This window comes from Narcine bancroftii, chromosome 1 (genome assembly GCF_036971445.1).
Source record: "Narcine bancroftii isolate sNarBan1 chromosome 1, sNarBan1.hap1, whole genome shotgun sequence".
Taxonomy (NCBI): Eukaryota; Metazoa; Chordata; class Chondrichthyes; order Torpediniformes; family Narcinidae; genus Narcine; species Narcine bancroftii.
In genome coordinates, this window is record NC_091469.1 from 410098436 (window position 1) to 410126076 (window position 27641).

The 27641-nt window shown below is 41.2% G+C and overlaps 1 long non-coding RNA gene across 2 annotated transcripts in view; it reads left to right on the forward strand.

The window, feature by feature from the left end:
- The window catches only part of LOC138751536 (uncharacterized), a 30751-nt gene extending 19532 nt beyond the window's left edge, over positions 1–11219 (forward strand). For both annotated transcript variants that reach the window (XR_011350032.1, XR_011350031.1), the window contains 2 exons: positions 9453–9609; positions 10906–11219. This is a non-coding gene — a long non-coding RNA (uncharacterized lncRNA). The remainder of the gene's footprint in view (positions 1–9452; positions 9610–10905) is intronic.
- Positions 11220–27641: the final 16422 nt, after the last annotated feature.

The window sequence follows — 27641 nt, forward strand, 5'->3', positions numbered from 1 at the left end:
ACATTGAGCACAAGGTTGCTGTCATTGCACCATTTAACGAGCTGATCTATCTCTCTCCTGTACGCTTCCTCATTGCCGTTTGTGATCCCGCTGATAACTGTGGTGTCATCGGTAAACTTGTAGACCAAGCTGTAGTCGATGAAGAGCTGCATATGTATGAATTGCTGTTTTCAAGGTATTCCAGAGCTGAGTGTAAAGCCAGCAATATTGACGATTGTCATGGAAGATTTAAACTGTGTTTCTTACTTTTGCAGCCTTTGCTTCTACAAGGCTGAGAACCTGCTTGTTTTTAGAATCAGCAGACATAATCTAATTTACACCATGGGGCCCAAGATGCAGTTGAATCAACAGACATTATCTAATTTACACTATGGGGCCCAGGGATGCGTATGAATCAGTAGACATTATCCAACTTCCACCATGGGCCCAGAAATGCAGTTTTCTTTTGTTGGTCGCAGACTGTCAGGAGACCTTGAAGATAATTAAATCAAAGAGATAAGATCTGAAGTAAACAACTTTTGGGTAATATAAGCCATGGTCCCACTGCTGAAGTTTGAGACTCTCCAAGAGGTGGCAACATCTCTCAGCAAGAAGAAGAACTTCAAGAGTTCAGTTAACGTCCCGGTCGGGGGAGGAGGAGAAGCTGCTACCGGCGCCCCGACAACCTACTACGTGTGCAGTCTTTGCCTCGCTTTGGCAGTTGGGACCAGTCCAGGCGTTGATAAGTATAATTGGGAAGGGCTTGCATATTGTAGTGTGAATTCAGCTTTAGATTTAGTAATAAAGACTTGTATAAACTGAACTGCTCTCGGTGTATGTGTGTCTATTTTCTTTCGGTAGCTTAAACACTGTGACCAATATAAAACGAACAAAATGAGAGGTATAAGTTTACCCAAGACAACGATCTGTGAATTACAGTGGATCTAGATCTTTGCTTAGGTACGCATTAATTCTGGCCATGACTAGCCTTTAAAAGCATTTAATCAGTAGAAGTTAGTGGTGTCATGATAATGAATATGCATGATATGTATTAACCTGACCGGAAGTCAGATGGTATGCACTGGAGGTGGAAGGTGCAGGATGATGAAATAAGGGAAGCAGGAAAATAAAGACACGGAGATGTTCAACTGGTAAAGCATGTGGTGATGGTGTTATTAATTTCACATTTAGGGCCACAAATGTGACATTGGCGACGAGGATAAACATTTTGGATTTTAAATGTGATAAACATTTTGGATTTTGAATCGGTGGCTTTGAGCTGGAAGGTTTTCTTCATGGCAGCCACAGGAGCTGAATTTCTAGCACTTCGAGGTGATGCAAGCACTGTGAGTGTGAAGTGGAAGGCATGGCTGGAAGAATTTGAAGCCTACACCGACAGTCGTGGCCTATTTCTCGATAGCAGTACGGCGGAACAGAAAGCGCAGCGGAGGGCTTTACTTCTCTTCACCGCAGGACCCGTAGTTCGGGAAACTTTTAAGACGCTTTCGAATACTGGAAGGAAGGAGGAATACCAGAAAGCCGTAGATGCATTGAATGCACACTATGTGGTGACACCGAATGCTACATTTCAACGCCATTTGTTTCGTAAAACAAAACAAGAAGATGGAGAAATGGTGGCCCAGTACATGACAAGATTGCGACAACTGGCTGTGGGATGCAATTACGTGGTAGCTGATTTGGACAACCAGTTATTGGATCAAGTTGTGCAGCACTGCAGATCAGACAAACTCAGAAGGGAACTGCTGGAAAAAGGGGGTGAGTTGAAACTTACCAATGCTTTAACAATGGCTGCTGCATTAGAGGCTGTTGAGGGGAAATTTCATACCATGAAACTGAAAGACAACTCAAGCCAGCCCAGTAAAGACAAAGTTGGTCAACAAGTAAATAGGCTCTCGCATAGCCATAGCCAGCCAAGAAATATGCCGACACATGACTTGGAGTGTTACAGATGTGGAAACAGAGGTCATTTTGGAAAAGACCCATGCTGCCCTGGAAAAGACCCATGCTGCCCAGCAAAAGGCAAAGTTTGTAGAAAGTGTGGAGGTAAGGACCACTTTGCAAAGAAGTGCAAAAGCAAGTCAATTGCAAACCAGAATGGGAAGAGTACAGCTTCTAAGGGCAAAGCTTGGGGGAAAGGAAAGTATCCTGGAAAGAAAGGCACTATTCGCCATATAGAAGGTGACCCAGAAAGTGACGATGATGATGACAACCAGGATGGGCAGAAATACATTGAATGATGTACATCATGAGAAGGTCCCAGTGATAATTGGTGGTGTGACAGTTCCGGTCATTGTAGACTCAGGCAGTGGCAGTAATGTAATTGACTGATATTTATGGGAGAAATTGAAAAGAAAAAAGATCATTTGTACATCAAAGAAGTGTTCAAAGAAACTGTATCCATACACAGCAACCAAGCCATTGCAGACCATTGGATGTTTCACTGCGACTGTTGAAGCTGGTGACAAGTACACCGAAGCAGAGTTTGTTGTCATAGATGAGAGGGGAGAACCATTGCTGAGTAGACGCACGGCGCAAGACCTGGCAATACTTCATATTGGAGCTCGTGTCAATTCAGTTGAGTCATACGAGGATATGAAGCAAGAATTCCCCGCAGTTTTCCAGGGAGTAGGAAAGCTGAAAGGTCGACAACTAAAGCTAGCAGTGGACAAAACGGTCAAACCCAAGGCGCAACCAGTGTGCAGAACTCCATTTGGACTTCGTGGGAAAGTCGAGGCCAAAATCAAAGAGTTGATCGAGCAAGACATTATTGAACCTGTAGAACATTCAACACAATGGGTCAGCCCAGTAGTGATCGTGCCCAAACCAAATGGTGACATAGGACTGTGTGTTGATATGAGGATGGCCAATGAAGCTATAATTCAAGAACGACACCCCATACCAACAGTGGAGGAAGTACTTCAGGACTTAACTACCAGTCAGGTGTTCTCAAAAATTGATTTAAAATGGGGCTATCATCAATTAGAGCTGGACCCAGAATCCAGGGACATGACAACACTTGTGACTCACTGTGGATTGTACCGGTACAAGAGACTATCGTTCGGCATCAATGCAGCTCCTGAGATCTACCAGTTCGAAATCCATTGAGTGATTCAAGGCATTCCTGGAGTTGCCAACATTTCTGATAACATCATAGTCCATGCGGCTACAAAGGAAGAGCATGACAGACAGTTGAGGTGTGTGCTATCCAGACTACAGGGGGCAGGCCTTACCGTGAATGGAGACAAGTGCCAGTTTGGTGTCTCAGAGATGGACTTCATGGGACACAGGCTTACACGGGAAGGACTGAACCCAGCTGATGCCAAGGTGAAAGCTGTTGCAGATGCACGTGAACCCCAGAATGCAACGGAGGTGAGGAGTTTCTTGGGAATGATCAATTATTGCGCAAAGTTCATCCCTAATTTTGCTACACTGGCAGAACCACTGAGGAAATGAACCAGGAAAGGTGTACCATTCCATTTTGGCTCTGAGCAGAAGGAAGCATTCACAGCTCAAACAAAGTCTGACAAATGCCGATACTCTTGGGTATTATGATCCGGCTGCACCAACCAAAGTCATAGCGGATGCTAGTCCTGTTGGTTTAGGAGCCGTGTTGGTCCAGATGTGTGATGAGGGACCAAGAATCATTGCTATGCCAGCAGATCTTTGACAGATGTGGAAAGGAGATATTCTCAGACAGAGAAAGAAGCACTCGGACTTGTATGGGCCTGCGAGAGATTCCATGCATATTTGTATGGCATTGAATTTGAACTCATCATGGACCATAAACCATTGGAGGTGATCTATGCCGCCAGGTCCAAACTGTGTGCCAGGATAGAACGATGGGTGCTCAGATTCCAACCGTACAAGTACAGAGTAGTTCACATTGCCGGGAAAGCAAACATTGCTGATCCGCTGTCCAGATTGTTGAAAGATGGATGCCCACAATCCAAGTCAGAATTGGGGACAGAAGCAGAGAGCTTTGTACGCTTCGTAGCTATTCAGTCGACACAGGAAGCTGTGACAATGAGGGAAGTCGAGAGAGAGTCCGAACATGACCCAGAACTCATGGAAGTTAGAGAATGTATCCAAAATGGACAATGGGACAAGTGCATTCACAAGGAATATATTCCCATTAGAGATGAACTTTGTTGCATCAGGCAGTGTGTATTGAGGGGGTGTAGATTGGTGATACCACAGAGCAGGGGTGTCAAACTCAAATTCACGGAGGGCCAAAATTAAAAACTTGGACTAAGTCGAGGGCCGAACTAAATATTTATTGAAAATTTTCAACAACATCGGCATGTTTTCTCTCTTTCAACATATGTAATGTTAAACTTTAGAATATAACTTTAGGAGGATAATGTTACAGGTCAGGAGTAGGTAGCTCAAGTTCACCCTTTGCTTGACCTGAGGGAAACATATTTGGTCCCTGTGGAGATGTAGTCAGCATTCACAGGCTGTGTCCATTTTGGCCTGCATCAGGACTCAGCACTTCCTGCTTACTCCTCAAGCTCTAGGCCTCTATTCACCCTCGACCCACCATCCCTCTACCTGACCAGTCCTTTACCCAACCTCTACTCACCCCTCACTCCACTCGCTCTGCCTCTACCCACCCCATCCTATACACGCCCCTCAACTGCCTTTCCCCTCAACCTGTTCCTCCCTCTACCCGTCTCTCACCTTCTAATCACCCTCCCCTACTCGCCCTGCCCCTCCCCTTTTACCTCTTCCCTATCCACCCCTCCTTCTACTCATCCCTCCCTTTAACTGCCCCTCGCACCACCATAACTTCCCCTGGCCATTACTCCTCACCTACACCCTCTGCCCACCCCTGCTTACCCACCCACTCAGGCCCAGCGCGCTGCCGATCAGCCTTTGCGGACAGCCACCATCTCTCTCTTCACGTGCAGGGCCGAACCAGCCGTCCCTGGGTTCCGTGCGGGTGCAAGCGCTGAAGGCCATGGCGACCAGGAGAAGTGCACTTGCGCTGTAGAAGGGCCGTCTGGTGCCAGTCGCACGGGGCTCGCGCTGCCCGGGGGCCGTGCGCAGCCTGCCATGCCCGTCGCGCCAACAGGAAATCACAGGCGCTCGCCCATCCGCCGCACCGCTCGACAGGTGGGAGAAGTGACTGGTTGTGCGGGGAGCCTTCCAACCGGCTTGCCGGCTGATGACATCGACAGACTTCTCATGTTACAATTTCTCATGTTACAATGGGGAAGGATGTGCAATGAAGGGGGAGGATGGTGGGGGTGACATTACCAAAAAACAGCATCGGCTCTTGCTGCAGGGCAGGCCACCTCTAATACATTTTTGAAATGATCTTGCGGGCCAAATTTAATTATATCGCGGGCCAAATTTGGCCCGCGGGCCAGAGTTTGACATGTGTGCCACAGAGGTTGAGACCGAAGATCGTATCATTAGCTCATGAAGGACACCTAGGTATTGTTGGTACCAAGCAAAACCTCAGGAGTAAAGTATGGTGGCCAGGTTGTGATAAAGACGCAGAGAAATTTGTCAAAACCTGCCATGGGTGTTAACTCACAAGTAGGAGTAATACTCCATAGCCGATCTGGAGTACGCAACTCCCGACAGGACCGTGGATTGATGTAGCTGTTGATTTTCTCGGACCTTTACCAACTGGTGAGTCAATTATGGTAGTGGTAGATTACTACAGCAGATACTATGAGTACTCTGTGATGAGGTCAACGACCACTGAAAAAACAACATAAGCATTGGCAGAGATCTTCGCAAGATATGGATTGCCTGTTACGCTATTCTCTGACAATGGTCCACAGTTCATTTCAGAGACATTTGCTGAATACATGAGGACCACAGGTATCCACCATCATAAAGTAACTCCTAAATGGCCGCAAGCCAATGGGGAAGTTGAGAGACAAAATCAGTCCATCGAAAAACGATTACGGATTGCTCATGCAGAAGGACAGAACTGGAGAGAAGCATTGCTATCCTATGTAGCTGTCTATCGGGCAACGCCTCATGCAACCACAGGAAAAAGTCCAGCAGAAGTACTTTTTAGGAGGAAAATCTGCACAAAAATGCCCGAAATAAAAGAAATCAGGGACGACCAGGAGATGAGGGACCACGATGCTGAAAAGAAGGGAGCAGCAAAGCTGTATGCAGACTCGAGGCGTGGGGCCAGGTACTCCGACATCATGCCTGGAGATAATGTTCTGGTGAGGCAAGAGAGTGGTGGTAAGCTAGACACACCTTATTACCATCAACCCTACACTGTTGTATCCAGAAGCGGCAGTATGGTGACAGTCAAGTCTCCAGCTGGAGCCCTGTACAAAAGAAACGTGTCTGGTGTCAAAAAGTTCCAATCCAGAGTGACACCGAGTGAAGTGGTTGGAAGTCCAATGTGAGATGCTCAACCTGAGGGACCAGATGATGTTCCAGAGGTAGTTACCAGCATTCCCGATGAAGTGGCCAGAGTATCAGAAACACCAGAGGCCGCAGCGAGCAGTGTTTCCGGTGCTGAGGGTGAACAACCAAGTTGCGACAGTAGCATTGCAGGAAGGCCGAGATGGGACAGGAAACCACCTAAGCGATATGAAGATTTTGTGCCATATTTCTAATCGTGCCCGCATTATCACGAAAGTGATAGTTTGTGATAGTTGGAATGAGTTTCAATGAAGCGCAGTAATGTTACTCACCAAGGAAGAGAAATGATAATGGGAACATTTGGACAGTAATTTGATTAATACATCATAAAGTACATGTATGAGTGCTGTATGAATTGCATTTTGTTTAGTCGACTATTTGGTATTAAATGAAAAAAAAACAAAAGTATTGGAATTTAAACATGTGAGGTGTATAAATTTAAATGTTTACATTTTGCATATGAGGTGAGCATTGTATTAGTATAATTACAGAAGAACTGTTGAGCTATTATATTACATTTGGTTATAACATGTTTATGTTACATTTTGTGAAGAGGGAATTTGTTTTTAATTTGAAGTTGTTTTTTTGAATTTGAAGTTGTTTTGTTGGTTCAGAAGGCAGAAAAATGTTATTGATAGTGTTAAAGTGTTTACATTTAAACATAAAGATATAAAGTTTATTTCTGGTGAAAGGAGGGATGTCATGATAATGAATATGCATGATATGTATTAACCTGATCGGAAGTCAGATGGTATGCACTGGAGGTGGAAGGTGCAGGTTGATGAAATAAGGGAAGCAGGAAAATAAAGACACTGAGATGTTCAACTGGTAAAGCATGTGGTGATGGTGTTATTAGTTTCACATTTAGGGCCACAAATGTGACAACTGGTACTAGACATTAGTATTGAGGCAGCCCGCGCTACTCTTCTTGGGTACCGGGATGATTGATACCCTTTTGAAGCTGGTGGCAATCTCTGCTGCAGCAATGAGAGGTTGAAAATGTCTGTGAAAACTCTGGCTAGTTGGTTGGTGCAGATTTTTAGTATCCTGCCAGGTATGGCATCAGGGCCTAACGTCTTGCGAGGCTTTACCCTCTTGAATGATGTTCTGATATTGCCCTCAGAGACAGATATCACGGGTGTACTGACAATAACCACACCAGCAGTGCGAGTATAAGACAGCTTTAATAAACTAATATGTACACTAAGAGGTCTTGTCTCTCTGCAAGACAAACCTGGAAGGCTAGACTGTAGCTCTGGAAACATATTTTCTATATAAAGATATACAAGGTCACTGGGGTGACCCCTGGTGACCTAGTGGTGTAATTACATATCACCAGAACAGGATCCTCTGCCTTTTCAGGGAGTCTAGTAGGCACTGTTTGGTTTTCATTCTCAAAGCAAGCATAAGTGTTCAGCACACCAAATTGACCTAAAGCCCCTGTAACGGGAACTGAAACTGGAACACCTGACACAGACACACAGGGAGAATGTACAAACAACACAGGATTCATAGCCCGGTCCTAATCGATGGTGCTGTAACACCATTGCGCTAACTACTGTGCTAACTATGCCACCCATCGTGTACAAAATCCTTTGTTCCACCTTTCTTAGACATGATAAATGAATTGCTGACTGTTAATAAATCAGCAGAATGCGCTCACGTCAATGTAATATTTCTGTTATGATTTTTATTGACAAAACAAAAATCAGATAATGTAAAATGAAACAATAGACAGAGAACTTGGTGTCTTTTAACTGATTGATTATTTTCCACTGGTTGCTACAATTTCCTTTGGAATATCTGACTTATTTTATAATTTCTTCAAAGTGCTTAAAGAAAAGCAGAATCAAACTTGTTTAAGTACTGGAGTTGTATCCGATATTCAAAGTAAAGGCATCTTATGTTGAAGATAACCAAGATAAAGATACATATCCAACGTTTTGGGCTTCAGTCCTTCATTAAGGCTTCTAGCCCAAAACATTGGTTATGTATTTTTATCTTTGCTATAGAAAGTTCACTGTTTGACCTGCCAAATTTCCCCAGCCTGTGTGTTTACTTCATTTATGGTGTCTGTAGACTTTCATGTTGTACTTATGTTGAAAATAAGTGTTTCATAAGGAATTCCTCTGTTCCATTGGTTAAGGATTCCTTAATCTGGTGTGAAATGAAGGTCAGATCCCTTCAAAATATTCAATTATTAACTGAGATATTTAATTATTTTGAATTAATGAGGTTTTAATTAATCTTCACTATTTCATGTCGGCTTTCCTTTGTAATATTTTAGTATGGAAAATTGCCAATATCATTCCATTATTTGAAAATGCTAGATGAGTAAGGAAATTATGAGCCTATTAGTCTAATGTTTGCTAAGGGAAATGTTCCACCAGTCTGTCATTAGAGACAGAATGACTGAGCATTTGCACAAATATAAACTGAGTTGAAGGGTGAGTCATGTCTGATGAACTTAATTTAATGCTTTGAAGAGATAACCAGTGGTATGCAAGGAACATGTGTGTGTATAATATCTATGTGCATAGATTTTAATTACATCAATTTCCAGAAGCTCCTCATGTGGGTTCTGTGTAGGAGATTAACAAAAATTAAAACACAATTGGAGGGGACCCATGGATTTGGATGGATGATAGGAAATAAAGTAAATGATGATTAAAATTATGTGGTGCAGGATTTGAACAGTGGAATCTCAGCTTCTCACCGTGTTTATAAGTAATTTGGTTACAGAATAGAGAGTAGAATAGATACATTTTTACTGATGACTATAAATTTGGTGGCAAAGCAGATGTGTGCAGAAAGCTGGTCTGGGGCACAGATTGAGTGAGTGAGTGTGTGTGAGAGAAACTTCCACAGATGTTTAAAGTGGAAGAATAAGATTGTCCACTTTGAGTATCAGAAGGTAAATCAGAATATTTTTTAAACACTGATAAGGCAGGATTTGTAGAGGAACTAACAATTTAAGAAAATATAAATTAATAAAACTGGTGCAAGGTGCAAAAACAATTAAAGCTGAATGTTGACTCTTATCTGAAAAGTCAGGAATTCTTGTTGTGATGACACCTGCTACAGAAGTAAAGTCCATTCTGTCTGCACACTTCATTCCATTTTGGATACTTTGGATGAGGAAAAGCACATGGCCCTCAGAATAATGCCAGGACTAAAGATGTTACATTTGGAAGACAAATTATGCAGGTAAGTGCACATATGGAGGTTAGACTGCTAGCTTGATACTTCCGAGGTCTCGACTCACAACTGAGAAGTAGGAGTTTAAATTCTGTTAAGACAAGTTATAAACTAGATTAAATAAATCTGGAGTAAAAGCTATTTTTGGTAACAATGACCCTGAATATATTGGAGTGTGATTATGATCTAATAGCTCATTAATGTCCATGAGGAAGGAAACCAAACATCCTTCCCTCATCAGGCCACGGACCATAGCTCAACACTGAACTGACCAAGTCTTTCAGTTAATTTTTTGATGATATGGTTTGGTAGAAGGCCCTTCCAGCCAATTAAACAAGTCCCACCCAATTGCATCCAATTAACCTTCCAACTCTGTACCTTTTTGGTAGGTGGGAGGAAACCAGAGCAATCAAAGAAAGCCAACATAGGTAATCGGGAGAACATATAAACTCCAAGAATAAAACCAGGTGGATCATCAAAGCATCAGAATTAGTCACCTTTCAGCCAAATCAAATATGCAGAGTTAATTAATATTAATCTGGAATACAAAACTATCTTCTTGACTAAAATTTGGGGAATTCAGGACACAGTCAACAAGCTAGTTAATCTCCACCACCTCCCAGACCCATCACCGACAACTCTGTGATTTATTCTTTTAATACTTGTCCAAACTTCCCAATGCAATTTTCTCTGCACCTTTAACCTCAGGAGGGGTGTGGTTTATTTTCCAACATGCCCAGAATTGTATTGTTCTACCAGCTCGTGATCTGACCCCGATTCCATTTTCATATCCTGAAAGCACAAAATATAATGCAACTGAAAATAAATTTCCTTGGAAGTGATGAACTGCATTGATGAACCTTAACCAGATAAATCACAAGAACATAAGACTTCCTATTCTCCTAACTGCTATAAGATGGAAGCCTAGCCTACTTACTCCTTCTATGACAAACCTATCTTCTCAGGAACAGTATGATGAATCTTCTAGCAATCCTTTCTTAGGTAAGTTCAGTTCAAGTTTATTTATCATTTGTATCAGTAAAATCCAATGAAACAATGATCTCCGGTCCATGGTACAAGAGTTCAAACACAAATACATAGGTTGGAGGGTGAAATTGTAGGCAATATTCCATATCATCTCATGGTATCATTGACTTTTAAATATATAAATATATACACAAACCTCACTCTCCAATCTATCTCCACCCCAATCTCCAACAATTCACTTGTCATCTCTCCAATTCCCTCTACTTACTGATTCACTGGGAGCAATTTATAGAGGTCAATTAATTTACCAATTAACAGAGGAAACTGGAGCACCCAGAGGAATCCCACACAGTCGCAGGAGGAACATGCAAGCTCCATGCAGACAGCACTGGAAGTCAGAATTTAATCTGAGCCTCTGGAGCTGTGAGGCAGCAGCTCTACCAGCTCCAACACTCTTCCAACCAGCATGTAAAGACCTTCAATCATGTTGCTTGAGTAATTTCAACTTGACTGATGTGATGAAGAAAACAACACAATCTTGTCTGGTTCACTGATTCCATCTTTGGGGTTTCAAGATTCCTTTATTCCTTTATTGTCATCCAATATGGTACCTCATTGTGTAGTTTCCACCAGTATCATCAATTAAAATGGAAAATCTGATGGTTTTAACATCATTAAAATGACAATATCAGGCCATGACTTATCAATCTAGGTTTATTTGGTTTCTGTACCACTGAGATCATGTCACTGGAGTGCGTGGAAATTAGTTTCTTTAATTCAAAGAAAAGGTGACCCAGCTTGGAGCTTGGGTAAATCCTAGTGTCTGATTAGGGAACAACACTGGCAGGGATCTGAGGAGGATTTCTTGCCTCCTTTGAGCAGGAAATCAATTTGAAAAATGAAAGAAATATTTTACCAAGTTAAACACAATGTGAATTCCCTTTTTATAGGTTTTCAGTTTGGTTATTTCTGGTCATAATAATTCTGTACAATGTAAGATATGAAATCAAAATCCAAAACTACAGATACTCAAAATCTGAAATAGAAAATAGAAAATGCTGGAAGCACTCAGTGTGTGATTAAACAAAGATGGGAAGCAAAAAACAGAGCAAATATTACAGGTGACTGGATAAACCTGATATAAATAGAAGTGAGTTACAACAATCTCACACTAAATATCACCAAACCAAGGAGCTGATTGTTGACTTCAGGAAGGGAAAACTAGAGGTGTATGATTCACTGATTATTGAGGGATCAAAGGTGAGCAAATTTAAGTTCTTGGGAGTCATTATCTCGGAGGAGCTTTCCTGGACTCAGAACATAAATGGCATAGTAAAGAAAGTACATTAGTGCCTCTACTACGCAAGAATTTGCAGAGGTTTGGTGTGATATTAGAAACCCTGGCAACTTTCTACAGATGTGCAGTGCAAAGTTTGCTAACCAACTGCGTAACGGTCAGGTATGGGGACACCAATATCCTAAAGCAGAAAGCCCTGCAGAAGATAGTGGACACAGCCCAGTACATCACTGGCAAAACCCTCCCAACCATCTACAGGGTATACTGCAGTCGGATAAAAGCAGCAATCATCTAGGAGCCACAAACCCCAGCACACACTCTGTTTTCACTGCTACCATCAGGAAAGAAGTATAGATGCCACAAGACTCACAGTACCATGTTCAGGAACAACTTCTACCCCTCCACCATCAGACTCCTCAACAGCAAACTCAATCAGAGATTCATTTCTTTCTTTTGCACTTATTGATTTTTTTCTCTTTGTTTACATTTCTTTATTTGTTTACATGTCTAATTATTTTGAATACAATTTTTGCACTACTAATAAGTGGTTATTCTGCCTCATCTACAGGAAAAAAGAATCTCAGAGTTGTATGTGATGTTATGTATGTACTCTGACATTAAATCTGAACTTTGAACTTTGAAATTATTGATGTTAATTTTGAGTCCTGAAACAAGGTTTTGAATTGTAAAAGAGAAACATTATGATGAGACTCAGTGTCTGATGTTATGGTTCCCTATGAACCTCACAATATCAATTCATTGAGTATCAAAGCTTTAGCAGAAGAAAATAGAGCAATAGTGGGCCATGAGGCCCCTTGAGCTTGCAGTGAGGTCATGGCTGCTGGCCCCTGCTCCATTTTCCTGCCTGATTCCCAAAAATTTTGATCCCTCTCAAATTCACAGTATATCCTGACATTTATTCAAACTAGTGATCTTAATGGTTCACAAAATATTTTAGTCTTTCCCAACCTTGATTATACTTTAACAGGCCAGATTTGCAAAAGATCTTTGACCCTTTGAGACAAAAAATTCCTCCTCACCTCTGTCTTAAATATCCCCTTATCCTGACTCTGTGAATCCTAGTTCTTGATTTTTCATTAGAAGGAATATTGTTTCATGTTCCCTGTCAAGCCTCCTCAAAACCTGTGTCAGTAAAAAATCACTCATTCATCTAAATTCCCATTTCACTCATACAACCATTATCTCATTCCTTTATCTTCTATAGCACCATTCTACATCTTCCTTGCCCATCTTACCAGTCCTTTTTGTTGCTTTTTCATAAAAATAATGATGCCCAATCTTAGCCAAAGGTCTCTTTTTCATTAATTCTATTTAACATATCCATGATTCCAATGCATTTCTGCTATTTAGCTTTTCTGATGTGATGTGTTTTACTCTCTGATTCATGGAATATCCAAACATTTTGTTCAAATCAATTATCTTCAGGCTTTCCATTATACTGATGCCACATCTTTCATTTCTGACACTTTGGGTTACCATTACGATCGACAATAGTGTGTGTCCATTGGAGATCTGCGTTTCTCCACTGAGCAGATGCAGTAGCCATGCTTTGTCCATTGGGATTTGCAAGACAATTCAAGTAGGAAGAGCTGATCAACCAACATGTCTCTCCTCAGGGGTCCTCAACAGATCTGCGTGGAGGTGGTGTGTTGGAGTTGCATGGGTGGAAGACTATCTTCAGAGCAGATGAAAGGGAATTCTGTTGACTAACAGTGCTCACATTACTGAGACATATCCATCTAGAAAGACATTTACTTTACTATGTTGGTCAGGATGTGCCTAATGGGGTGTGTGGCTGGTAGTTTTGGAGGTGTTACACTCTCCCATGATTATTTACAGTTGGTTTCTGTATTCATTCAATGTATGAACTCAAGATTCTCAGTATCAACTAAAATGTTTCTGCTCTATTTTGAGCAATCATGGGTCAGTGATTCAGAGCACAGGTTGCATTTTTCAAGGTAAGTTTTGAGAGCACCCAGTTTGGCTTCATTAGTCACTTGAACACCCACAGAAGGTTTACCGAAGCACAGCCATTTGGCAACTTTCTGAATGTGTTTATAGTTTTAGAAATAAACAATTAAATCCTTCAGTGCAAAAAAAAAACATTTGAAGTGTTGATATCACTGAAGTAGCCAGAACAGGAACAGGCCCTTCACCCACCAGGTCTGTTCAATCCATGCTGCAAAATTAACAATCATATCTGCCTGCACATTGGTCCATATCCCTGTTTATGTGTCTGTCTGAATGCCTCTTAAATATCACTATCATCTCTACTTCGACCACCTCTCCTGGCAGCTACCTCTCTCTGTGTAAAGAATGTTGCCTCTCAAATCTCCTTTAAATTGACTTTCTCTCACCTTAAACCGACGAACATCAAAAAGTTCAACATTTAGATTTATTGCCAGAGTACATACTTGATATTACATACAACCCTGAGATTCTTTTTCCTGTGGATCCGGCAGAATTTATACTTATCAGTAATGCAAAAAAAAACTACTCAAGAAAAGATACGTAATCAAACGGAGAAAGGGAAACAAAGAAAGAAATGTAATCAAGCTGACTGTACAATACAGGATAAAAATATTTAGTTATAAATAATGTGCAGATAAGAGACCTTAAATGAGTCTCTGATTGAGTCTGTTGATTAGGAGTCTGATAGTGGAGGGGTGGCAACTGTTCTTGAAACTGGTGTCACCTATCCCTCTTCTTTTTTAAATTTTTTTATTTTTTATACTATAAACCATATTGATCAAGATACATACATTTTCCTTCTTGAATATATACAGTGTCGTTTTCTCCCCCCCTTCCCTCCTCCCCTTCCTCCCTCCCTACCTCCCGTCCCATTTATTTAAAGTTAAGAAAATAAAATACATTAAACCCGTCAAACAATGTTGTCACTCAATAAGAATTTCCTTATTATTTTCTTTAACTCCTTGAAGAATTTCTCTGTCAAGTGTATTGGCAATGCCTGAAATAGGTATTGTATCCTTAGGAAAATGTTTCATTTTATTACAGTTTATCCTTCCTATTAGTGTTAGTGGTAAGTCTTTCCAATGCTCTAAGTCGTCCTGTAATTTTTTTCATTAGTGGATAATAACTAAGTTTATATAGATGGCCCAGGTTTTTATTTATTTGTATACCTAGGTATCGCATTGCTTGCGTTTGCCATCTGAATGGTGATTCTTTCTTAAATTTTGAGAAATCCGCATTATTCATTGGCATTGCTTCACTTTTATTTGCGTTAATCTTGTACCCAGAAACTTCTCCATAATCCTTCAATTTCTTATGTAATTGTTTTATTGATATTTCTGGTTCTGTTAAGTATACTATAACGTCATCTGCAAATAAACTGATTTTATATTCCTTTTCTTTTATTTTTATCCCTTTTATTTTATTTTCTGTTCTTATCAGTTCTGCCAGTGGTTCTATGGCTAACGCAAACAATAAGGGTGATAGTGGGCACCCCTGCCTTGTTGATCTGCTTAAGTTAAATTGTTTTGCTATATATCCATTTACTGTCACTTTTGCCAATGGCCCCTTATATAATGCTTTAATCCAATTAATATATTTCTCTGGTAAGCTGAATTTTTGTAGTACTTTGAATAAATAATTCCATTCTACTCTGTCAAAGGCCTTCTCTGCGTCTAAAGCAACTGCTACTGTTGGAGCTTTATTTCCTTCTACTGCATGAATTAAGTTAATAAATTTACAAATATTGTCTGTTGTTCGTCTTTTTTTAATAAATCCAGTTTGGTCTAGATTTACTATTTTTGGTACATAGTCGGCTAATCTGTTTGCTAATAGTTTAGCTATTATCTTATAATCTGTGTTAAGTAAAGATATTGGTCTATATGACACTGGTGCGAGTGGATCTTTCCCTGTCTTTGGTATTACTGTAATTATTGCTGTTTTGCATGAATCTGGTAAGCTTTGTGTTTTATTAATCTGGTTGATTACTTCCAGGAGGGGAGGAATTAATAAATCTTTAAATGTTTTATAGAATTCTATTGGGAATCCATCCTCTCCTGGTGTTTTATTATTCGGTAGTTTTTTTATTATCTCTTGTATTTCTACTATTTCAAATGGTTCTGTTAATTTATTTTGTTCCTCTGTTTGTAATTTCGGTAGTTCAATTTTAGTTAAAAATTCATCTATTTTGTCTTCTTTCCCTTCGTTTTCAGTTTAATATAATTGTTCGTAGAATTCTATGAAGTTTTCATTAATCTCTGTTGGATTATATGTGATTTGCTTGTCTTTTTTCCTTGATGCCAATACCATTCTCTTAGTTTGTTCTGTCTTAAGCTGCCACGCTAGAATTTTGTGTGTTTTTTCTCCTAGTTCATAATATTTCTGTTTTGTCTTCATTATGTTCTTCTCCACCTTATATGTTTGTAGTGTTTCATATTTTATTTTTTTTATCTGCCAATTCTCTTCTTTAAGTTGTGTCTTCCTTCATTGCTAATTCTTTTTCTATATTTGCTATTTCCCTTTCCAACTGCTCTTTTTCCTGATTGTAGTCCTTCTTCATCTTGGTTACATAACTTATTATTTGCCCTCTGATGAACGCTTTCATTGCGTCCCATAGTATAAACTTATCTTTCACTGATTCCGTATTTATTTCAAAGTACATTTTAATTTGTCGTTCAATGAATTCTCTAAAATCCTGCCTTTTAAGTAGCATGGAGTTTAATCTCCATCTATACATTCTTGGAGGGATGTCCTCTAACTCTATTGTCAAAATCAGGGGTGAGTGGTGAGACCTGATTAAGGGGAGGTGGATCTGGTACCATTGTACCCACACGGCTATTCGCATGTCCTGGGACCCCTGATCAGTTGACAGTGGTGGCTCTACTGCCAGTATTGATCTATAGCAATTTGAGCTATAGCAATACCATGGCTCAGTTTCAGTGCAGTGTGCACCTTACCCGCCACCCTTCCAAGCAATCTCTGCAACAGCGACCTGGCATGGAGCGATGTACGGGGCTAGCACCACAAGGCAAAGAGAGCGAGTGTCCTCTATGCTGGCTAAATATTGGGCTCTAGCCAATAAGGATGCTGAGTGATTTGAATCAGCCAATGGCAATGTGCTCACTGACCAGTAGTCTGAGCCCAATCTTAACTGACATTCTACCTGCAATTTGTAACATTGTCTATGACTTTGTAATTTTGAGTGGAACGAAATGTACACCATGTACAGGTGGTGTGACTTCTGAATGAGTTTAAGATGGGGAGGCCATGTGACCACCAACAATAGGCAGGGAGCCTCCTCTACACACAACAACCTATTGTTACAGTAGGCAAATTGACCAATTGAACCATGTCGCTGCTCAGACAGGAGCTTATATGCATCAATACCAGTCTCTCAAAACATTTCATCACCCTCTAGTATTTGACTTTACTACCCTGGGATAAAACTCTTACCCTATTAGGTCACCCCCTCAGCCTTCAAAGCTCCAAAGCAAATAACAAGTTTGTCCAAACTCTCTAACATGCACTGCACTCCAATCCAGGCATTGACCTGTTATATCCCTTCTGAACCCTCTCCATGTGATGGAAGATGAAGGCAGGTGGCATTGTGACGGATGCTGGTAGGTGACATATAGAAAGGGGAGTGGGAGAAACAAAGGAAGGTAGGTGATGTGGAAGCAGATAAGGGAGGAATGATGGACATGGAACCAGAGGGGGAGGGAATAAGAAAGGTGAAGCAAAGGAAAGGAACCCATATGAATAGATATGAAGGTGATGAGCAGATGAATCCGGTGGTCGAAGGTGATGAGACTGAGTAAAATCACGGGGAGGGATGGATAGAGGGAACAAATGGTAAAGACACCAGGTGGATAGGTAGGAATGGAGAATGAACTTGGGGAAGTGGGTTACCTTAAATTGGAAAATTCAACTTTCACCTCATTGTGTTGTAGGCTGCCCAAACACAACACGCGCTGTGGTTTTCTCGTGTGCTTTGGGCCTCATTGTAGCAGTGGAGAAGGTCGTGGACAAACGGGTTGGCGTGAGAATAGGGTCTGGAGTTGAAATGACGTGACACAGGAAGTTCAAGATGACCATTGTGGACAGGCGAGGCACTCTGAAAATGGTCTTATTCCACTTGGTTAGCAATATTATGAAAAATACAAACCTGATTCAGACCTTCATATCTGTCAGTAAAGTGTGTGTGTGTGTGTGTGTGTGTGTGTGTGTGTGTGTGTGTGTGTGTGTGTGTGTGTGTGTGTGTGTGTGTGTGTGTGTGTGTGTGTGTGTGTGTTAAAAATTAATGACCTAATCCAGTTACAACAGCTGAATACAAGCAGTTCCAAGTAGTTTACAGTCATGGACCAGATGAAACTAACCTCATTTCCCACTAATAATCTTAAGTAATTTATACAAAAGAATTAAAATTAGCTTTAACAATTAGTTGGCTGTTAGTCTTGCTGAAGGATAAACAGCATATGTAATTGTTTACGAATTGTGATAACATTTATTTTTGTGTTCTAAAGCATCATAGCGTTTGCTGCTAAAGTCGAACAGATATGTACGAACAAAGATTGTAAAATTGATTAAATTATTACCATGATTTCCACCACAGGATATGTTCTGAATAGTGAACTCCCTTATGCCTGCAGGGGGAATTTATGCAATGTATCTTTGCTGCTGAGAGCACAGGAAATATTGTCACATAATTTGCAAGGATCAAAGTGCAAGCATTAGACAGGCAGAAAGGAGAGAGAAGACACAGGGAAGAGAGTCTGATGCATTTCCCTACCTCCTCCCTCTTCCCACCCTCCAGGTTAGATACCCTCCCTGAGTCCTTGCCACACTTAGCCCACAGTGCAACTTGGCAATTGAACCACACTTTACCTTATTTTCCTAGGTGTTAGCGCCTCAGAAAAGTGTTATTGGTTTTAGCACAGACTGAGCACTTTATGACATGCCTGAGCAGCTTCAGTTGGTTTTTCACCTGCCTGGTGAAGTGTCTTGATCCCAGCTAGTGCGTGGCGCTCCTTTGCTTTGTGACTCTTAAACACTGGTCAACATTTGGATCTTTGAGAGCTGCAATACTGGGGATTGAAACTTGTGTTGCAAGATGATTGATAGTATTCAATAAGCCTCTGACTAGGAGACTGGACGCAAACTGGAAAATAGTTTTGCTGAGCACCTTCGCTCTACTGCAACAGCAAAGACCTCCCAGCAGTCAACCACTTCAATTTTTCACACCTTCACCACACTGACATGTCTGTCCATGACCCCATGTACAGCTAAATTGGGGCTACTCACAAATTTAATTACTTTTACTAAATTTACATTTAAATTTTAAATTTAGACATACAGGCCATTTCAGCCCACGAGTCCATGCCACCCAATTACACCTAATTAACATACAATTCCCGATACATTTTGAATGATGGGAGGAAACCAGGGGGAAAACTCACGCAGACATGGGGAGAACGTACAAACTCCTTACAGACAGTACAGGATTTGAACCCTAGGTTCTGATCACTAGCACTGTAAAGGCATTGCACTAACCACTACGCCAACCATCCCGTCCCTTGGAGGAACAACATCTTATATTTTGGCAGTCTCCAACCAGATGGCATTAATATCGTCTTCTCCGTTTTGTTAACCCCTCTCCCCTGGTCTCTTTCTTTTCCTCATTCATCTATCTCCCTTCCTCCAGCTCTCCACCCCTCCCCTTCCATCTCCTATCTGAGAGCTATTTTTCTTAGTCTTCTGTCATCTTTCTCTATCACTTCTCAACTTCTTTCTCTTCTATCTTCCATCCACTGAGTTTCTCCAGCAAATTGTTTCTTGCTCTAGATTCCAACATCTGCAATCCCCTGTGCATGCCAGGAATCAAATCCTTTTCTATGCTGATTGAAATGATAGGATGTTGATTCTGTAGGATCACCGCATTGGAGCAGCTAATTCAGTCCAACCCCAGTTTTAAACCTTCTACTCCAAGAAATCCAGTATTTCGTGCCATAGTAATGCAATGCTCATCAAGATGTACATTCAGATTAAATCCACTAGAGGGCAGCAGAGTAGCAAACTGAGATATTGTGCAACTTGGTTACCCACTAAACAATATTGTGGATAGCTTGCCAGCATTGTTTTATCCTGTTCCTCCCTCACTACATGTTAAGCACACAGCTGTAATATTTCTTAACAAGATCTGGCCTCCTCTTGTTCCCCCGCCCTTCCTCCTTTTATAGCACCTTGTCCTTCTCTGCAAGCCCACTTCTCAGTCTCTCCGTCATGCTGCATTCCAAGTGTGACACCAACTGATGCTCTAAAGCTTGAAGCAACTGGTTTCTGCAGAAGCCTTGAAGTCAGCAAAAAACTGACCTTTGCCACCTGCTGCACCATTCCCAACAGACTGTAGTGAGTTCAACAGAATTGTATAAAGCACCAGACCCCATTCAAGATTCAATTTATTGTCATCTAATAAAGACAGTGCAATATTACACAAACTCTGTTTTCATCCACTGTAAAGCAGACAGATTCGCCTTTGGCAGAAATTGCCTGAAGCGCCTCTTACAATCAGAGAAAGAGAAGCAAAAGAGAGTTCCCTCAGAGTCACCGGTTGTCTGTGGATTTGCCTCCAGCGCACCCCACAGCTCATTCGGCCACATAGAGTCTGGTCCAAATCATCAACAGCCCGAGCTCCAGATCTGAACCTTCGACATGATCAGGAGCCCTTCAGCACCCTTGGCGCCCTCTTGCATCCCAGTACCAATACCTGGTACCCCTTCAGTCACTCTTGAGCCAGTCTCCAGCAGTCCACAGCCTGGTGCAAGGAGGCCCTTAGCCACCATTTTCAGTTAGACTAGGACAACCAGGAAAAAAAAACAACTAATAGATAACTTGATAATCTGCTTAACACCCACTGATGGAGGGGGAGGAGGCTGGTGGGTGGGGATGACTGAGCTTTCAGCTACTGAACATGTTTGGCTTATGTGGTAGAGAGAGGTTGTGAGCTGAAGTGCAGCTCAGTTTTTCCACACAGAATAGTGTGTTTGTCAGACTTCTGCTTGGCATGAGCTGAACAAGGATGAGTCACCTCTCCAATTTTGAACCTGATATCATCAAACATAGCCACATATTGGAACAATTCTGCTGCCCTCTGGCTCCTAAATATGGCAAAATTATCCAGAGTCTGTTGAATTACTGAAGTTTGCAACCTGATCTCACTTTTCTTCATCTCATTCATCTATGGTAGAAATAGATGGTAAGGTTGGGGGAGTTTCAGAAGCAGCATTTTTTTGCCACTCCAGGTGCCTTCAATTGTATGGATTACAACTGTTGCAAACCAGGCTTCCTGATATTACAGCTCTCCATCTGTAAAATCTATCAGTAGATGACATTACCCTCTCACATTAAACCCATGTTCTCTCGTTCTAGAATAGTCTACCTTAGGGAAAATACTGTGTGCATTTTCTTTATCCATGCCCTTCATGGATTTATGAACCTCTACAAGTCATGCCAGAGCATCCTATGCTCCAAGGTATAAAGACTAAACCGACCCATAACTCAAGCCCTCTCATCTCAACAAAATCCTGGTGAAAAGGATGTCCTCCAACCCCCTACCTCCATGCATCCTAAGTAAAGGCATAGACTCAGCAACAGGTTCTTCAAGAACCACACTGCAAGCAGGTAAGTGTTTTTACAAGCTCCATTCAGCATCTAGCAATGTTATTAGTAATGGACAGCAGTGGCCGGCATAATCCTGGCATAAGAGCAAGGATCATGGACTGCCATTAACTATCAAGGAGTCTTGAGGAGAAGCTTATAGAATGCCTCAACAATAGCTGTTTTGAATAGCATTTTATTGATTCTGCAAGGTACTGTGCTATCTTAGATCCAGTCCCGTTCAAAGAGACACAGGGATCCCCTCAGGAAAAGTGACCACAGTATGATTGAATTTATAATACAAATGAATACGACCTAAAATCAGTGTTTCACGAGTAAACAAGGGAGAATACAATCAGATGAGGGAGGAGTTGGCTAGCCTAGACTGGGAATACGGGCTATACGGTTGGTCAGGAGAGTAACAGTGGAAGAATTTCAAAGAGATTTTTCACAGTGCACAACAAGATGGGAAGGGGAATTAATATTGAGTCATATGGAAATGCCCGATGCCTTCAACAATTATTTCGTGTTGATCTTCTCAGTGGAAGGCACTTCTAACATGCCAAAGAGTGATGTGAAGGATGTGACCAGAGATGAGAACCTCATTACAATCACTATCACTAATGAGGTAGAGCTGAGCAAACTAGGAATTCTAAAGGTAGATAAGTCCCCATGGCCTGATGGAATGCATCCCAAGTTACTTAAGAAAAATTGTAGCAAATGCATTTCTGGTAATTTACAAAAAATCTCCAGGCTTATGGCAGGTCCTGGCAGACTGAAAGTCAGCAAATGCAAATATCACACCATTATTTAAAAAAGGATGGAGTCAAACTATAGGGCAATTAGCCTAATATATGTTATCAGGAAGCCATCATGAAACAAAGAAATAGCAAGATATTTGGATTAAAAATTGTTCCATCAGATGCAACATGTATTCATGAAGGGCAGGCTATGTCTGCAAAAACTACAGAAGTTTTGTGAGGATATAATGAGTGTCGTGGATAGAGGGGAACAAGTGGATGTGATATACTTGGAGTTATAGAAAAAAAAGGTAATAGGGAGAATCCTGGGAATTATAGAGTGGTGTGCAAACTAATGGAAAGGATTCGTAAGGATAGGATCTATGAGCATTTGAAGATGTACAGTCTACTCAAGGATAGTCAGCATGGTTTTGTGAAGAGAAAGTCATGCCTCACGAGTCTAATCGTGTTTTTTGAGAAGGTAAAAAAAATAAATTAATGAGGGTAGGGAGGTAGATGTGGTCTACATGGATTTTAGCAAAGCATTTGACAAGGTTCCCCATGAGAGACTCATCCAGAAAGTTATGAAGCACAGGAACAGTGGAACTTTGGCTGTGTGAATAAAAAATTGACTTGCAGGAAGAAAGCAGAGAGTAGTTGTGGAAGGAAAATATTCTACCTGGAGGTCAGTGATTAGTGGACTGCTGCAAGGATCTGTTCTGGGACCCTCTGCTCTTTGTGATTTTTATAAATGAACTGGATGAAGAGATGGAAGGATGGGTCAGTATGTTTGCAGATGACATGTTGGTTGGAGGAATTGTGATTTGAGCTGAAAGTTGTTGGTTACAAGAGGATATAGACAAGATACAAAGTTCAGCAAGAAAGTGGCAGATGGATTTCAATCCAGATAAGTGTGAGATGATGCATTTTGGAAGGACAAACTAGAAGGCTGAGTGCAGGGTTAATGGTTGGTTACTTAAGAGTGTGGATAAACAGAGGGACCTTGGGGTTCAAATCCATACATCCCCCAAGGTTGCCGCTGTAAGGTAAAAACATCATGAGATGGGACCGGAGAAGGAGTCACCCAGTACTAAGGAGTAACAGAATGCAGATGTGACCTTGTACACTCAAGATAAGCTTTGCACTAACAAGAATGATGTGCAGCAGACTAACAGAGAAGGATAGCAACAGTTTATTCATTGGACAATGTAATGGTATGATAATTTACTAAGTACGTATCCTGAGGTATATAAAAAACACCACTTGCTGATAACGGCAGAATGCGCCTTCTCCAACTAACACCGTTAGTTGCAAGTGTTACAATCCGGCAATAAAGAACAAAGAACCTTGATTTCGACTCAGTCTGGTGTTTGACTCACTCATTCATGAACAAAGCAGACCTAACACCGCACAGGTTGATAGGATAGTTAAGAAGGCCTATGGGATGCTGGGCAACATTAATAGGGGGATTGAATTCAGGAGGAGAGAGGTCATGGTTCAACTCTACAAATCTCTTGAGTTCAGTTTTGGTCACCACATTATTGGAAGGATGTGGAAGGTATGGAGAGGATGCAGAAGAAATTTACCAGGGTGTTGCCTGGATTGAAAAACAAGTCTTTTCTTTGGAGTGTAGAAGGATGAGGAGACTTGATAGAAATCTGCAAGATTATGAGGGGCATAGTTAGGGTGAACAGCCAGCACCTGTTTCCCAGGGCTGGATCAGCAAACACCAGAGGACATATACAGAAAGTGAAGGAAGGGAAGTTTAGGGGAGACATCACAGGCAAGTTTTTTTTACACAGAGTTGCCAGGATGGTGGAGGAGGCTGAAACATTGGCGGCAGTTAAGAGACTCTTGGACAGACATGTGAATGAAAGAAAAATAGAGAGTTATGGGGTAGGGAGGCTTTAGTACTTTTTTTTAATGGAAGGAATATATATGGGTCGGCACAATATCGAGGGTCGAAGGACCTATGTTCTATGAATAAAATGTTAAAGATTTCTCAGTGACACCAGTAGCAAGAGTTCTGTGACTAAGAGGCTCTACACTCTTTGAAGTAAAACACTTTTTTTCTGATTCCACACCCAGAAGAAAATAAATTTGCTTGGAGATGGTATAGTGTTAAATTAGAAAATGAGAAATGTTTTTCAAAAGGTGCTTGTTGATGGAGTGCCAGTGACTAACAACATCAGGATCACCATCATATAGGTCAACAACTGTTGATACATGTCAGATTTTCATCCTTCCATTATAACTGTAGTAGATTTTAACTTTTCCAGTCAGCTTCCTTGCTCAGACTCCTGATTCTAGCTTGTTTCCCAGATTCGGATGGTTTACATATCAAGTCCAAAGATGAAGGCCAGATGAGAATTGGTGGGGAAGGGAAATTGTTGAAACTTGTTGCTGAAGCATTTAATATTAAGTACAGAAACCGCAGCTGTTTTGAACTGCTCCCTGCACCCCATAACAACTCTGGCGATGTGACCCTAGCAAACTGATTGCAGGTTTTCAAATCATATTAAATATGGTGTATGATGACATCTCATGTGAATGTTATTCATACATGCTCACTGCAATGCTATTTAGCCACAAAATATATTAAGAATTTCATAAAATCTGGAAGTTCAAATCTCAGCCAAATGGGTTGATCATTAGTTGATTCACAGAGGCTTCTAACTGCTTAGAATGAACATCAAAACAGTTTTGATTCCTTTCCTTTGTACTTTATATTCAAAGTGGATCTGCTGCACATGGTGAGCAGATGGTGAGTGTAAAAATTTACTTTCTTGGGCATTGAAAGTGGCTGAAAATCATCAACAGATTTTAACACCTTGGTTAATGTTCTCCTCTGTTGATTTAGTGCCACTGCCAGTCAAATTCAACTGCTGGTAAATTTTAGGGGTTGTGGAGAGTTTTCTTCCTCTCTATCCTTGCTGTTTCTCATTTTCTTACTTCTTTCATTTTGGATAGCATAGCTAACAAAGAAACTGACAATTTTCAGGCCGAACATTCCGATATCATTCTTTAGCAGCCTCTTTCTATCCTCTCTCCTTTGCCTTCTGATTTGAACTTTGGCTTTCTTTTTATTCTTTTTTTTTCATGTGACTGATGTGGAGTTTCAACTACGCATCCAGTTAAAGGTCAGGTTATCAGTCAAATGCTCCTGAGGAGATAGTGTACATCTCTGTAATGTAACCATCTGGTTTGTATACAGAGCAACATGGTGTTATTTAATCCATATTTTGGTTGCTAAATTCACAGAGAAAATTTTACTTTTAAATGAGAACTGGAAAACTATTCAATTTCCAAAATGGTTATAAAAGAAGGTCAGCAGATGCTTGTAATGATATGGTTGTATGTACTAGAGGCACAGGCTGGCCCGCCCTCCTGATGAAATCCTCTCCTAGACTCTTCCCTGGACTCCTCCCCTGTGACCCAGGCCATAAAGGTTGAGTCTCCTCTTCCCCTCATTTCCCTAGCTTGGACCTGGGCCATCAGTCTCATGTGTAATAAAGCCTATGGTTCCCCTCAGTCTTTGTCTCTGTGATTATTGGGGCAACTGGTAGCACCCAACAATGCTGGGGTCGAGTGCAATACACAAATGTGTTGGCGAGAAACTCGGCAGGTCATGCAGCATCCACAGGAAGTAAAGGGTAATCAATGTTGCTGGCTTGGACCCTTTGACAGGTATAAGGAAAAACAAATTAGGCTGCATGACCTCTTTGTGGGTGACTTGATATGTAGTTCAAATTTTTTGACCAGCATTGTAATTGTGACAACCACAGCTAAACTTGAAGGAAGATGTCCCCAAAAAACTTGTGATCTATAAACTATGACAGGTGAAATTATATTGGCAAAAAAAGGAAATAACACAAAAATTAAACATATAGTCTTATATCTTGCTTTGTGGAAGAAAACACATAATATCTCCTGGGAATTCAGAATTGGCTTGCCTGCAGAAAGCAGAGGGTAGTAATGGCTGGAATGTATTCTGCCTGGAGGTCAGTGATTCTGCAGGGATCTGTTCTGGGACCCTTGGTCTTTGGGATTTTTATAAATGACCTGGTTGAAGAAGTAGAGGGATGAACATCAAGTTTGCAGATGACACAAAGGTTGGAAGTGCTGTGGAAAGTGTAGAAGATTATCATAGAACATAGAACACTATAGCACAGTACAGTACAGGCCCTTCAACCCTCAATGTTGTGCTGACCCATATATTTCTTTAAAAAAGTATAAATCCCTCCCTACTCTGCAACCCTTTATTTTTCTTCCAACCATGTGCCTGTCTAAGAATCTCTTTAATGCCCCTAATGTTTTAGCCTCCACCACCGTCACTGACAAGGAATTCCAGGCACTCACTACTCTCTACATAAAAAAAACAAACACCCCTGATGTTTCCCCTAAACTTCCCTCCCTTTATTTTTTTGTCCTATGGTGTTTGCTATTCCTGCCCTGGGAAACAGGTACTGGCTGTCCACCCTATATATGCCTCTCATAATCTTGTAGACCTCTTTTACCTTTTTTCAATAAGGGGACAACATTTGCCATTCTCCAATCTTCTGGCACCTCCCCTGTGGCCAAAGAGGATTCAAAAATCAAAACTACTGCTCCAGCTATCTCTTCCCTCACTTTCCACAGCAACCTGGGATATATCATGTTTGGCCCTGGTGGGGTATCAATCTTGATGTTTTTGAGAAGATCCAACACTTCCTCTTCCTTAATCTCCACATTGTCCAGTACATAAGCCTGTTCTACTCTGACCTTACCATGATCAAGGTCCTTTACTCTTGTGAAAACTGAAGCAAAGTATTAATTTAGGACCTCCCCAAGCTCCTCTGCCTCCAGGTACATGTTGCCTCTTTTATCCTTTAGCAACCCCACCCTCATTCTCATCATCCTTCTGTTCTTCATATTATCATAGAACTCCTTGGGGTTCTCTTTAATCGTACATCCTAGGGCCTTCTCATGCCCCCTTTGAGCTCTCCTAAGCCCTTTCTTAAACTCCTTCCTGACTACCATATTCTTCTCATGAGCCCTTCCTGTTTCCTGCTTCCTGTATCTAAAGTGTATGCTTCCTTCTTCCTCTTGGCTAGTTGCCTCACCTGCTTTGTCAACAAGGTTCCCTTTTCCTAACATCTTTTCGCTGTCCCAGTGGGACAAACCTATCCTGAACCTAAACTTCCTCCGCATTAGTTCTGTACTCTTACCCTTGAATTTCTGTTTCCAATTTATTCTTGCTAGGTTCCACCTCATCTCATCATAATTAGCCCTTCCCCAATTAAAAACTTTCCCATTTTGTCTGTTTTTATCCTTTTCCAAAGCTACATTGAACCTCAGGGTGTTGCGGTCACTCTTACCCAAATGCTCTCCCACTG